Source organism: Lathamus discolor, chromosome Z, assembly GCF_037157495.1.
Source record: "Lathamus discolor isolate bLatDis1 chromosome Z, bLatDis1.hap1, whole genome shotgun sequence".
Taxonomy (NCBI): Eukaryota; Metazoa; Chordata; class Aves; order Psittaciformes; family Psittacidae; genus Lathamus; species Lathamus discolor.
The window spans coordinates 80,585,512-80,599,539 of record NC_088909.1 but is presented as its reverse complement, the minus strand read 5'-3'; positions in this window follow the sequence as shown (position 1 = coordinate 80,599,539).

Here is a 14,028-nt window from a genome sequence, read left to right as displayed (position 1 = left end):
CCCACCGATTGATATCCAGACGGACCCAAGCAGTGATGTAGCCCTTCCAGGTAACTCCCTCCAGTTTATATATTGGACATGATTTGCTGTGGTATGGAATACCCCTTTGGTTAGTTTGGGTCAGGTGTCTTGTCTCTGCTTCCTCCCGGCTTCCCCTCCTCCCTGGCAGAGCATGAGACTCAGAAAGTCCTTGGTCAGAGTAAATATTACTTATCAACAACTGAAAACATTGGTGTTATCGGCGTTGTTCCCAGGCTGAAAGTCAAAACCACAGCACTGCACCAGCTACTAAGAAGGAGAAAAGTGACTGCTACTGCTGAACCCAGACAATAGGGGTGGACAATATCCACACCTTATTCTATACCATTCACGTCATGCTCAGATCCCACATTTTGCAATAGACCATCACTCTTGTCTCACACCCACCTACACAAAGAGAGAGAGATATTATTTCTTAGTGCATGCACCAATCCCTATAAAGCTGCTGAGTTCATCCGGTCCATGATGTCAGGCTCCATCTCTTTTAACAGTCTTTCAGGGCAGGATAGACCATGTGCAGTGTTGGATTGTTGCCTGCTGATGACACTGAGGAACTTGTCTGGTCACTGCTTGTCTGGTTTCATCAAAGTTCATTCTTTGTTGGCACGATGATTGGAGGGAAGTCAGGGCTGGTGGCTGGTGACTTGAAGATATCTAGTTGGCAGGCTACAAAAGTGCCACATAGCAAGCAGTAACATACAATTGAGTTCATTTGCTGTTTTCCCCTAAAATCAAACCTCCTTGAGGTATACATCAGACTTACCCATCTTCCTGCATTATACACCAAGTATAGTATCATTCGATTTTCCTAGAGGCTGGTGTATGGTAGGGGATGTGATATACCCACTCAATGCCATGCTCTTTGGCCCGAGTGTCTATAATGTTGTTCTGGAAATGAGTCCTATTGTCTGACTCAGTTCTCTCTGGGGTGCCATGTTGCCACAAAATCTGTTTCTCAAGGTCCAGGATAGTGTTTTGGGCAGTGGCGTAGGGCACAGCGCATGTTTCCAGCCATCCGGTGGTTGCTTCCACCATGGTAAGCACATGGCACTTGCCTTGGTGGGTTGGTGGGAGTGTGATATAATCAGTCTTCCAGGCCTCCCCATATCTGTACTTCAGCCATTGTCCTCCATACCAAAGAGGCTTTAACCGCTTGGCTTGTTTAATTGCAGCACATATTTCACACTCGTGAATAACCCAGGCAATAGTGTCCATTGTTAAGTCCACCCCTCGATCATAAGCCCATCTGTATGTTGCATTTCTGCCGTGATGGCCTGAAGTGTCATGGGCCCACCAGGCCAAAAATAATTCACCCTTATATTGCCAATCTAAGTCCATCTGAGCTACTTCAATCTTAGCAGCTTTATCCACTTGTTGGTTGTTCTGGTCTTCCTTAGTGCCCCTACTCTTGGGTACATGAGTATCTACATGGCGTACCTTCATCACTGGGTTCTGCACCCAGGCAGTGATATCTCTCTACAGTGCAGCAACCCAGATGGGTTTACCTCTGCATTGCCCGTTGCTCTACTTCCATTGCTGCAACCACCCCCACAGGGCATTTGCCACCATCCATGAGTCAGTATAGCGATAAAATACTGGCCACTTTTCATTTCAGCAATGCCCAAAGCCAGTTGGATGGCTTTCAGCTCAGCAAACTGACTCTCTTCACCCTCTCCTTCAGCAGTTTCTGCAGCTTGTTGCAGAGGACTCCATACAGCTGCCTTCCATCTCTGACACTTCCAAAGCATGGGAGGGGCTGAGTGGACTGGATAATTGCCCATACTGTCCCTTGCACCCTGCTAGTCGTGACTCTCTGACATTGGGGAAAATCTCTTGGTGGTCCTCCTATATCATCATTTAACTGTAGACAAGACCCAAGCCAGAACCTGCTTAGCTTCCATGATGGGACAAGATCAGGCATTCTCAGGGTGGTCATGAAGTAGGCAAAACATGGACAGCATATGCAGCAACAAGCTGGTTCCCAGCAAGAGGAGCAGAGTGCTTTCAAGGGCATTGAAAGGATATTCAAGATCTTTAAATTTTCCAGAATCTGCTCCCAGTGTAAATAGTCTGGTGGGGAAGCAGAGTGTGTGAGGGAATATTTGCTTCATAAATTGACCACCTGAGGAGGAAAAAAAAGATATGTAATTGCTTAAAAATTCCATTATATGTCTCGCAAAGTATAGAGGTGATGACCACACTGGGAACACAAGCCAGATCAGTTTCATGATGAATGAGTCTAACGTATTACAAGTCATTTCTATGAAGTACAGCGAAACAAGAACTTAGCCCAGGCCCCCAGCTGATAAACACTAAAACATCAAATATATTGGCTGTGAGTAAGATACAACACGCTGAAACTCTGTGATCAAGAGCAACAACCCTGAGAGCCAATAAATCAGCATTGTGATGAGTGGCTATTAATCCAAAACAATGAATGTTTATCACAAATGTGATTAGACACACTCTGGTCAGATCTGTCGTTACCTCAACTCTTCGTGCCCCACACTGGTTGCCACAAAGAACTGTCTTGGTTTAAGCCCAGCTGGTAACTCAGAACCATGCAGCCACTCACTCACTCCCCTGAACTTTTTTTTTCCCCTGGCTCCTGGGGGGATGGGGAAGAGAATCAAAAGAATGCAACTCCCACGGGTTGAGAGAAGAGCAGTCCAGTAACTAAGGTCTAACACAAACCGTTACTGCTGCCATCAATAATAATAATGATAAGGGAAATAAAAAGGGAAGAGAATACAACCACTCACCACCCACCAATCGATACCCAGACGGACCCAGGCAATGATCTGTGTCTTCCGGGTAACTGCCCCAAGTTTTAAATTCTGGGCATGACGTGCTGTGGTGTGGAATACCTCTTTGGTTAGTTTGGGTCAGCTGTCCTGTCTCTGCTTCCTCCCGGCTTCCTCTGCTTCCTGGCAGAGCATGAGACTCAGAAAGTCCTTGGTCAGAGCAAATGTGACTTAGCAACAACTATAAACATCGGTGTTATCGGCGTTGTTCCCAGGCTGAAAGTCAAAACCACAGCACTGCACCAGCTACTAAGAAGGAGAAAAATGACTGCTACTGCTGAACCCAGGACAAATGCAGAACATCCTCTAGAAAAGTGGGAAAATTCAGTCAGAAACACATCTGCTTAGAGTTTGTTAGCTACTTTCAATGTTACTATCCAGATGACAGCTCCTGATTCTGTCTTTACTCTTTTATTCTCTCTATGGTAACTAGCATATGCATGTACCTGCATATATTCAAGTTTTCAAGGCTGAGAAGTGCAGCACAGCCATTCTTAAGCTATTCTTATGCTAAGTAGGGGTTAGAATATAAAATCTTTGTTACTTTATCTACTTGCACTTGTTCAGCTGGCATTTTGGTTGAAGCACTTACAATAGTTCATATTTAACCACAGGTAAGGAAGAAAAAGATGGATTTCTCACCTGATCCACAACTTGAATATTGAATAAAATCATGTCCTCTGTTCAAGGCAAAGTCGTTATGTAAATGTATGAATCCTAAACATATTATTTTTTTTCATTTTCTCTCCATGTGTCATTTCTGTCTGCTTTCTTCTGCAGCTTGTCTAAGTTCCCCTGAATAAAAAATATTTTTCTACATTCTAGATATACAGATTTTCCTGAACAGCCCATCTATCAAATTTTCAACTTAGACGTAACTTCAACCTCATATTGTTATATTACCATGCAGAAAGTCTGCACCTTTCTTAAAGCAAGATAGCAGTAGTAGAGATGAACCATTATCAAATTTCTCCAAACATCTCTATGGTTTGTGTCAGCTACTCCTTTAAAGCAATTTTTTCTTCATTTGTTTAAAAATAGTAATTATTTCTTCTGCTGTCTAACTGTTCTGAGAACTTAACAAAACTAACATTGTTAAAAAAAGATATGTATGTTTAGACTCACTGTCAATTTAAAAGAATTCATCAAAATTATACACAGAAAACTCAATGAAATAAGCAATTAAATGGAGAACACTATCTAACAAATGTTCACATGCATCAGAAAAAAAATAGACAAGTTATATAGTCTGGAGGATTCAATCAATTCAGAAGTTCAAGTGGTCATTCTTGTTTAGCAAACATGTCTACATGACAGTATCTAACATGGAAAAGCTATGAAAGAGGAAGCTTCTTACTACATTTGTAACAGGAGATTTAAGAAAGAAATAAGGTGGAAAAATAATATCCGACCAGCTTATTCTGCATCTTGGGGTATGAATCATCTGACTAAATGCAGTTATTTATTCTGAGTTAGTCACTGTGGATTTCCTTTCTAATCTATGGCAATCTCATCAAAATAGCTTGTAGTGTCCAGGACATAATTAATCCCATATAAAAGCAGTTGTCTAAAATAAGCCAGATCAATCAAGCCTGAAAAATGCATGTGAAGGCACCAATAAATCCACTAATTGAAAAGAGAGTTTAGGAGAGTATCCCAGACATAAATGTCTACCCTGAAGATGTATAGAACTAGATGAGATAAATCCAGCCTTTGGGTTCTTTAACTTACATTCAACAACAATTTGTAGCTTGATTTGTGGATCATTGGCTCAGATTTTGCAAGTGGAAAAAGAGAAGAAGCCAGAATGGAAAATCAAATTTTTCCTTCTTAAATGTAAGAAACAATGAAAAATTAGGAAAAGAACATATTACTGTTTTCTGATTTAGCAATTTTGAAATTACATCATTATTTTTATAACTAGTGCCATACTGATACAGCATATTTAGAAAGCTGTTCTGCCCGTATTCCTAGAATACTGACAGTATTCCTAGAATACTGACATGTAGTCACTTTCAGCTACTTTATTGTGCAATGCTAATGAGTTAAACCAGCTGGGATAGCTCTTCAGATTTGATAGTTCTAGAATAATGAAAAAGAAGCCTAGGCTTGTTTTAAAATAGAATGGCCATGCAGAGGTGTAAGGAGAAAGAGGGGAAGGGGGGAGAGAGAGGAACGAGATTTTATGAGGAAGACCATTAATTTGAATGAAAATTTGCCTCTCACAGTCCAAATTCTAAAAATCTTGAGTTCACAGCTCAAAAGACTGAAGAGTTAAAAGAAACTTTTGAGAAGACTGGGTGACTTTTACACTGGTCATCTAATGCAGCAGAATAGAAACAAAGGCAGTGAGCGAAGGGGAACTGATGGGTGAACTATGATTGTTACCCACAGTAACAGTTACCTTCCTAAAGAAGGAAGGTAAACAATATCATATTCTCAAACGGATTTCAAAGACTCTTGGATGGAACAGAGCTGCTTAGAGTGTACACGAGTGTACTTTTGTAGTATATTATAGTATCTATAGTTTACCTCACAGTAGAGATTCTTTAAAGCTAGCCCAGATATCAGAAGTAATACAACCTTCGCACTGCAAGGGTCTGCAAATCAGTGTTACTGTGCGGAACCATAACAGGATCACATTGATGGCTCGTATCTCCTTATGCTACAAGGTATCTCTCAGTGGTGGCAAACCCTTAGAAACCAGTTGTATGACTCCATTTTGTTACCTTTATGTAAGGAGTTTCAAATTGCTATCCTTCTCTAGATCCAGATGATCTCAAAGTTTAAATGCCAGCACCACCCCAACAGTTCCTCCCATGGTAGTCACATTAGCTTGTACCATGTAGCTCTTCTACTTTTTACATTTTGGTACCCTCTCTCTGCAAATTTCCAGGGAAAAAAACAGTGGTAAAACTGAGCAGATTATCTCACTGACATTTAGGGGATAGAGACTCTTGACTTTTTTATGAATGTACAGGGATACAGTAACTTCCTGCCAGCTTCCCAGATCTGGTAGTGGCAAGGGAGAGCTCTGTAGGTCTCTAAGGGAATGGAAGGAATTAAGTGACCCACAGAAAATTAGGCAACATGAGGAGAAAAGAACAAGGTTAGGAAGTTTATATTAAAGTAGAGCTTCACTCAGATATTGTGGACCTACAGGGTCTATCAGCTTCTCTGGTTGTAAGATTTGTGGTACTTTCTATTTGGCCATTAAGTGAACTACACAAACTGCTCACAAAAATATGAACTCCCAGTTAGAGAATTTTTGCTGTTATGTGTGCACTTGGCTCTTTATGTTGTGCTTAAAATGAAATATGAAGGAGGGCATACACATATGCACACATATTTATGGGTATGTGTGCGTATATATGTTTGTGTGCATATCCTTTTTTATCTATGGAAGCAGACTTATTTTTACACATTTCAACTACTTTTTTCCTCAATAGCTAACAGAAAAGAAATTGCAATTATTCCAAAGACCTTTGTATTTTTATAGTGAGATTTGCAATTATTTTGCTGGGGAAATTAGTAACAATAACTATTTCATCAAATTTCACAGTCAGCTTATAAGTGGTGAAGAAAGTGAAAACAACTTAGGGGTAGGATGTTGTCATATATGTCAAAAAGTTCCTCAAATTCTGATGAATTTATTTATCATACTGTGCCAGTATCTAAGTTACCAAATTAAAAATGAGTATCAGTGAGACATGTTTTCAGTTGTGAGAAGATGTGGAATATTTGTTAATATATTCAGAAATCTGCCATTTGACTTCTATTTTATAGAAGTTGAAATACATATATGTGTTGCAAGCACCACCTATCAGAAATACTTTCTTGCTGAGAATTAACTTTTGGGTACTTTTATTTTCTGATTTTAAGGTTGTTTTAAATGCTTAACTCATCTGAACAAAAATGGAACCATTCCAAATTCGAGTAAAGATCACCATAGATTTTCATTAATGGAAAAAAAATGGAATTATTAAAAACATTTTGGGTGTATAAATGCCACCATACTTGAGATTGTGCTTGAGGAACTAACAGTCTTTCCTCTCAGATTCATACGAAATGAGAAAAGGTCACAGCTGAAGTAGATCTCTTGACTAAATACCCTTTAGCCAAACTCACAAAATCCTCTTAGGGCTTTAGAGGTGGCTCAACAGACTAGCACCCACAGGAGCTAGGATCAGCATGCAGCTGGTTGGAAATGTGATGCTCCAGGGCAGCCTTGATTGCATTGATCATGAGATGGTCGAGTTCACGATCCTCAGGACAGTGAAAGAGTGTGCAGCAGGTTCACTGCCCTGGACTTCAAGAAAGCAGACTTTGGCCTCTTTGGGAACCTGCTCAGGAAGGTTCCATGTGATATAGCCCTAGAGGGCATGGGGGCCTAAGACTGTTGGTTAATATTCAAGGATCACCTGCTACAAGCTCAGGAGTGTTGCGTCCCGACTACAAGGAAGTGCAGCAGGAGGGCCAGGAGACCTCCTTGGATGGATAAGGAGCTGCTGAGGAAACTTCGAGGGAAAAAAGAGGCTTATAAAAGGTGGAAGCAAGAACAGTCAGCCTGGGTAGAGTACAGGGTTGTTGTCCAGGAAGCTAGGGACCAGGATAAGAAAGCTAAGGCCCAGTTAGAATTAAACTTGGCTAGGGATGTTAAGGATAACAGGATGGGATTCTATAGGTACATTGCAAATAAAAGACAGACTAGGATAATGCGGCCCTCTCTGGAAGCTATCAGGAGAACTGGCTACCCTGGATTTGGAGAAGGCTGAGGTTCTTAATGACTTCTTTGCCTCAGTCTTCACTGGCAATTGCTCTGACCACACCACCCAAGTCTTGGAAGGCAGACGCAGGGACTGTGAGAATGGAGACCTTGGGCCCAATGTAGGAGAGGATCTGGTTCGAGAGCATCTTAAGAACCTGAATGTGAACAAGTCCATGGGACCTGATGAAATCCATCCGCGGGTCCTGAAGGAGCTGGCAAATGAAGTTGCTAAGCCACTGGCCATCATATTTGAAAAATCATGGCAGTCAGGTGAAGTTCCCAATGACTGGAAAAAGGGAAATATAACCCCCATTTTCAAGAAAGGGAAAACGGATGACCCAGGAAATTACAGACCAGTCAGTCTCACCTCTGTGCCTGGCAAAATCTTGGAGCACATTCTCCTGGACAGCATGCTAAGGCACATGAATAACAACAAGGTGCTTGGTGACAGCCAGCATGGCTTCACTAAGGGGAAATCCTGCCTGACCAATTTGGTGGCCTTCTATGATGGGGCTACGGAACTGATGGACAGGGGTAGAGCAGTTGGTGTCATCTACCTGGACTTGTGCAAAGCGTTTGACACTGTCCCACACCACTTCCTTGTCTCTAAATTGGAGAGATATCAATTTGATGGATGGACCACTCGGTGGATAAAGAACTGGCTGGATGGCCGCACACAAAGAGTTGTGGTCAATGGCTCGATGTCCGGCTGGAGACCGGTAACGAGTGGTGTCCCTCAGGGGTCGGTGCTGGGACCGGTCTTGTTCAACACCTTTGTTGGTGACATGGACCCTCAGCAAGTTTGCCGATGACACCAAGCTGTATGGTTCGGTTGATATGCTGGAGGGATGGAATGCCATCCAGAGGGACCTTGACACGCTTGTGAGGTGGTCAGGTACCAACCTCATGAAGTTTAACCAAGTGCAAGGTTCTACACCTGGGTCGGAGCAATCCCAGACACAGCTACAGGTTGGGCAGAGAAGAGATTCAGAGCAGCACTGCAGAGAAGGACTTGGTAGTGTTGGTCGATGAGAAACTGAACATGAGCCTGCTGCAGTGTGCGCTCACTGCCCAGAAAGCCAGCCGTATCCTGGGCAGCATCAAAACGAGTGTGACCAGCAGGTCGAAGGAGGTGAACCTGCCCCTCTACTCTGCTCTTGTGAGACCTCACTTGGAGTATTGTGTGCAGTTACGGTGTCCTCAACATAAAAAGGACATGGAACTGTTGGAACAAGTCGAGAGGAGGGCCATGAGGATGATCAGGGAACTGGAGCACCTCCAGTATGAAGACAGGCTGAGGAAGTTGGGGCTGTTCAGCCTGGAGAAGAGAAGGCTGCGTGGAGACCTCCTAGCAGCCTTCCAGTATCTGAAGGGGGACTATAGGGATGCTGGGGAGGGACTCTTCATCAGGGACTGTAGTGACAGGACAAGGGGTAACGGGTTAAAACTTAAACTGTGAAGATTAGATTGGATATAAAGAAGAAGTTCTTTACTGTGAAGGTGGTGAGGCACTGGAATGGGTTGCCTGGGGAAGCTGTGAATGCTCCATCCCTGGTGGTGTTCAAGGCCAGGTTGTACAGAGCACTGGGTGACATGGTTTAGCGTGAGGTGTCCCTGCCCATGGCAGGGGGGTTGGAACTAGATGATCTTAAGGTTCTTTCCAACCCGATTCTATGATTCTATGATTCTATGATTCTATGAAATGATGGGAGGAAAGCGTTGGCCCTGGCATGCTAGGAAATATCTTTTAATAGGTGAGGACCACCAGTGCTCAGCGAAACTAAGAAAGCTACTATAGCACCTCGTGTGTTTTCTTCCTGAACATCTGTCTTACTCCACTATGATCTGAGGCTTATGTTCATGGTAGCATGCGGATCTGCATTTCCCCAGTAAGCCCCTACTTTCAATCAACTGCGGATAAGCACAATGGAAACATATTTCTGGCTGGCCCAGAAAGCCAGCTATGTCCGGGGCTGCATCAAAAGGATTGTGGCCAGCAGATCGGATGTTTTTGTCCTCCTCTACTCTGTGCTTGTGAGAGCCCATTTGGAGTATTGTGTGCAGTTCTGGTGTCCTCAACATAAGAAGGACATGCAGCTGTTGGAGCAAGTCCAGAGGAGGGCCACGAGGATGATCCGGGGACTGGAGCACCTCCCATATGAAGATAGGCTGAGAAAGTTGGGGCTGTTCAGCCTGGAGAAGAGAAGGCTGCGTGGAGACCTCATAGCAGCCTTCCAGTATCTGAAGGGGGCCTATAAGGATGCCGGAGAGGGACTCTTCATCAAAGACTGTAACGATAGGAAGAGGGGTGATGTGTTCAAACTTAAACTGGGGAGGTTTATGTTAGATATAAGGAAAAAATTCTTTACTGTGAGAACGAGGAAGACTGGAACAGTTTGCCCAAGAAAGTTGTGAATGCTCCATCCCTGGCAGTGTTCAAGGCCAGGTTGGATAACCTGGTCTAGTGTGAGGCATCCCTGTCCATGGCAGGCGGTTGGAACTAGATGATCTTATGATCTTTTCCAGCCCAAACTATTCTATGACTCTATTTTTTTCTTTTAAATAAGTGGATAAACTATTATACTAATCATCTACAGGAGTATGAGCAGACAGGTCAAGATCAGGAATAGCACAAAGATGGAAGATTTCGCTGGAAAATAAGCACTTGAGGCAGTGGCTTCTGATTCTTCCTGGTCTCTGAAAGAGTAGGAAGGATGGCAGCAGCAGAGAGGTGGAAAAGGAAAGGAGGAAGAATAGAGAAGCTGACATGACCAAAGAAACTATGAGTATCTCCTTAGGAAGAAGGCTCTGTGCGTGGAAGGACTCAGGCACTGACAAGCAATCACTGAGCAGAACTCACAATAAACAGGTGAGAGAGGCGGGGAGCTATGCAAGTCATTTTTTTACAATGGTAAGAAGTTTCAGTGAGCTAGAGGATCATTTTAAGGTCTCCTGAGAACTCCTCAGCAGAGACAAGATTAAACTCAAGAGCAGTCTCTTGACTCTTCAGAAATCAGTGGAAGATCTACCATGACTTTGTGGCACCAGAACTTCCTTGTAGCTATCAAAGTCTGTCATGTGACCCTCATGTTACTCTTGTGTTTTTTACCTGGAAGCAAAAGGATTTGAGGCTGACAGTAGTAGATCTCTACTTGTGCTAATTTACAATCCGATATAGATTTGTGTTTGACTGCGGACATTTATAATTGCTTTTCTTTCTTTTATTTTTCAAGTATTGTATTTTATTTCTACCCTCTTCCACCCCTGGCTCTGCTGTAATGCCCTTTTGCCCGGAGGGAGGAAGAGGAACAGATGGCATGCAGCTAGGCAATTAGGCAACATAGTAAGAACAGTAAAGATCCACATTTAACTTCTCAGGCAATCTCCTCAACCCATTTCCCTTGTGTCTACCACGCAAAGTTAATGATTATAAAATTATTTCCATCTATGTATCTATAGTCTTAACTGATATTAAAGCGACCAAAGCAATTTTGATTGACATTTGCTGAGGCTCATAGACTAGTTAATTCTGATCAATCATCATTGCCCGTATTGCTATAAGCATTAAGTACCTTAGCCAGCAAAATGCACCATTCACCAGCTTCCAAATGTGAACTGCTAAATGCTCATGCCTCCAAAGCCTAGAAAGCTAGTTAAAAAGGAGTATGGGCAGAACTCAGAAGAGAATAACGAAAGGGAAGGGAATTAACAGGAACAAGTACAGTGTTCAAAATAAAAGGAATAAAGCTCTTTGCATTGTAAATGGAATATCCTCTGAAACCTCATTGCAGCTACACTGATGCTTGGTAACATTCTCTCCACAAAAGGGAAATTAAGGAAAAAGGTTGATTTTCTGGAATAAATGGTTATCCGCTGTGTTAGTGTTAAAGAGATTAAAAAAATAAAAAAACCCTAGTGTAAATAATTTTAAGTGTGCAACAGGATACAGCATTGATTTAAATGACCTGGTAATTTGGTGCAAACCTGAGAAATCATTCCCTGAGCTAAATTTGTTATGTGTTTTCAAAAAACAGCCAAAATCCAGGATCTAGTGAGATGTTTGGAAGTAATTTCCGTTCCATTGGAAAACCCCATTAGGTTGTTCTGCATTTAAAGGGCAGAATTACCAGTTTCAGTAAAGTATTTGATAATCCTGAAGTATTTCAGGCTTAATCTTAATTTTCCAGCTGGTTCTGAAGAATATAATACACCACCTTGTAAAGGTGTGTAAAAAAGATACCCAGCTGTACTATTAAAACAGCTATTTGAGCGGAACACTTCTGCTTTCACTTCATACTTCTTGCCTTTTAAAAAATTAATTAAAGAATGGAATTCATAGGGATATCAGAAAAAAGGTGTTTGCCTTTTCTTTCTGTTTTTATATTCAGTTGCTAGGCTCCAATTCACACAAACCCGCACATGTTAATGTCATACCCTGATATGATCTGGGTAAATGCCAACTATGATATCTGAGTTTGTACCATAAGTTATATCGACAGCTTGGTCAGACTTTGAGAGATTCATGTCTTCACGTTTTCAGACTGCATTCTGTATGACATTTCATAGCTGAAACCCAGGTGGAGCCACGACACAAAATGCTAAATGTGTTATATTCTCAGGAGTTTAGAAGCTGCAGGGGGTTTCTGAACCTTTCGTTGGTGTGGCTGTGCAGTGGAGGCATTCAACCTGCTCCAAGAAACAAGAATTTAGTCAGCTGTAGGCCCATTAACCGTATCTCTTACTCTCACTTGTGGTCACAGAGCGTTTTTTAGCTGCTACAGGTTTTCTCAGACTTAAAGATCAGAAAGGACACAATTACAGCCTCATCTATTCTCCTGTAGTATAAGATTTTTTCCAAAGGTATGTCTTCCAGAAAGATAGCCAAAATGGAATCCACATGAGTGTGTATTTACCACCTCCAATCTTAGTTGTTTTACTTACCCTCACTAATATAAAGCTGGAAGTCCTTTTCTAAATAATTTTTTCTAACACTCTGAAGACACATTTTATTCCTTTTCCTGTATTTCCTTTTTCTTGTATACATTTCTGGTGGTATTCTTCATAGCCAGCTATATGAAAAGGATTCAGTTACAGCATGCACATTTGGACAGGCAGTTCAGATATTAACTAGGAACCTATATGCATTCTTAACCATTTATTTATTTATTTGTTTGTTTGTTTTTAATATGTAAGCCTAAATGGCAAAGGCCACCACATGAATGTAGCGTTCAAACACATCTAAAAACTGAGGGAAAAAAAAATGTTGAAAGATTTGGTTCAAAACCTGTGGAGAACATCTGCTGCTACAAAGATGCGCTGCTGAGCACATCTTGTACTCAGTACACTGAATAGCCAGTTTACTGCAGCTCTCTAAGGGAATTTCCAGCTCACCATGAGTCAAAATATGTGATGGGATGTGAAGGAATTCAAGGAGAAATTACATTGATTTACAATCAATGAAGGTATTTGTAGACAGTCTGAGCAAAAATGAATCATTTCAGCCAGAATTCCAAGTTATTTGAAACTCAGGACAAAAAGACAAATATGTAAGTAGTCTTGAGAGTAGAAAATGGAGTTGGAAACAGGAGACCAGTGTAAAGAAACTCTGGAATAAAACAGGCTCCTACTCATGCTTGTTATATGGAGAGTTTGCACGGGTTTGTCTGTTTCTATAAAGTGTCGGGTTGGTTTTGGACTGATTCTGGCTCTGTCCTCCAAAACAAGCATAACAGAAGCACCAGCGAACCAGAGGGTGCTGCCTGGAGAACACTGACTAGGACAATGATAATAAAAATACAGGTGTTTGGCAGTGCTGTGGGAGCAAAGGTTGCAATCTGGATGTTGCACTTCATTCTTTAGTTTAATGCAAAACATGGCTAAGCAGTAACAGAAATAAAGACTTTTCTGTGAGAGACCGACCTTCTCACCACTCAAGGAAATACTTTATAGCTACCAGAGAGGGAATTGACATAAGCACAGAGCAGCCTCCTCCTTCTCATGACATGGGCAACAATGACTCTTTTCTTTCCATTAGCAACTGTGCTTGGACCAAGCTCAAGGTTATAAAATAATGAGCATAACAGGAACAAATATTATAAATTGCCTTTCCTCCCACCCATCCATGTATAAATTTAAACCAAATAATAATAAAACAAACAGGCAGCTGGTGTTTTAAGCTGCCAACTCCAAAGCCCTCATAAAATAAAACTTTCTTTCTACTCTTTCTTCTCCTGACTAGTTATTAATTTTTGGTATGTGTATTTTTCAGTTGCATGTCCTTGTTAGCAGACCAAGGCAAAACAAGAGCAGCAGTGAATGGAGCTGAGCAGCAACCAACAACACACCTGGAGTTATGAAGATTTTCCTTTTCCAAGATTTTTCTGATTTCTCTCCTTTTCTCATCAATTTCTGCATGTA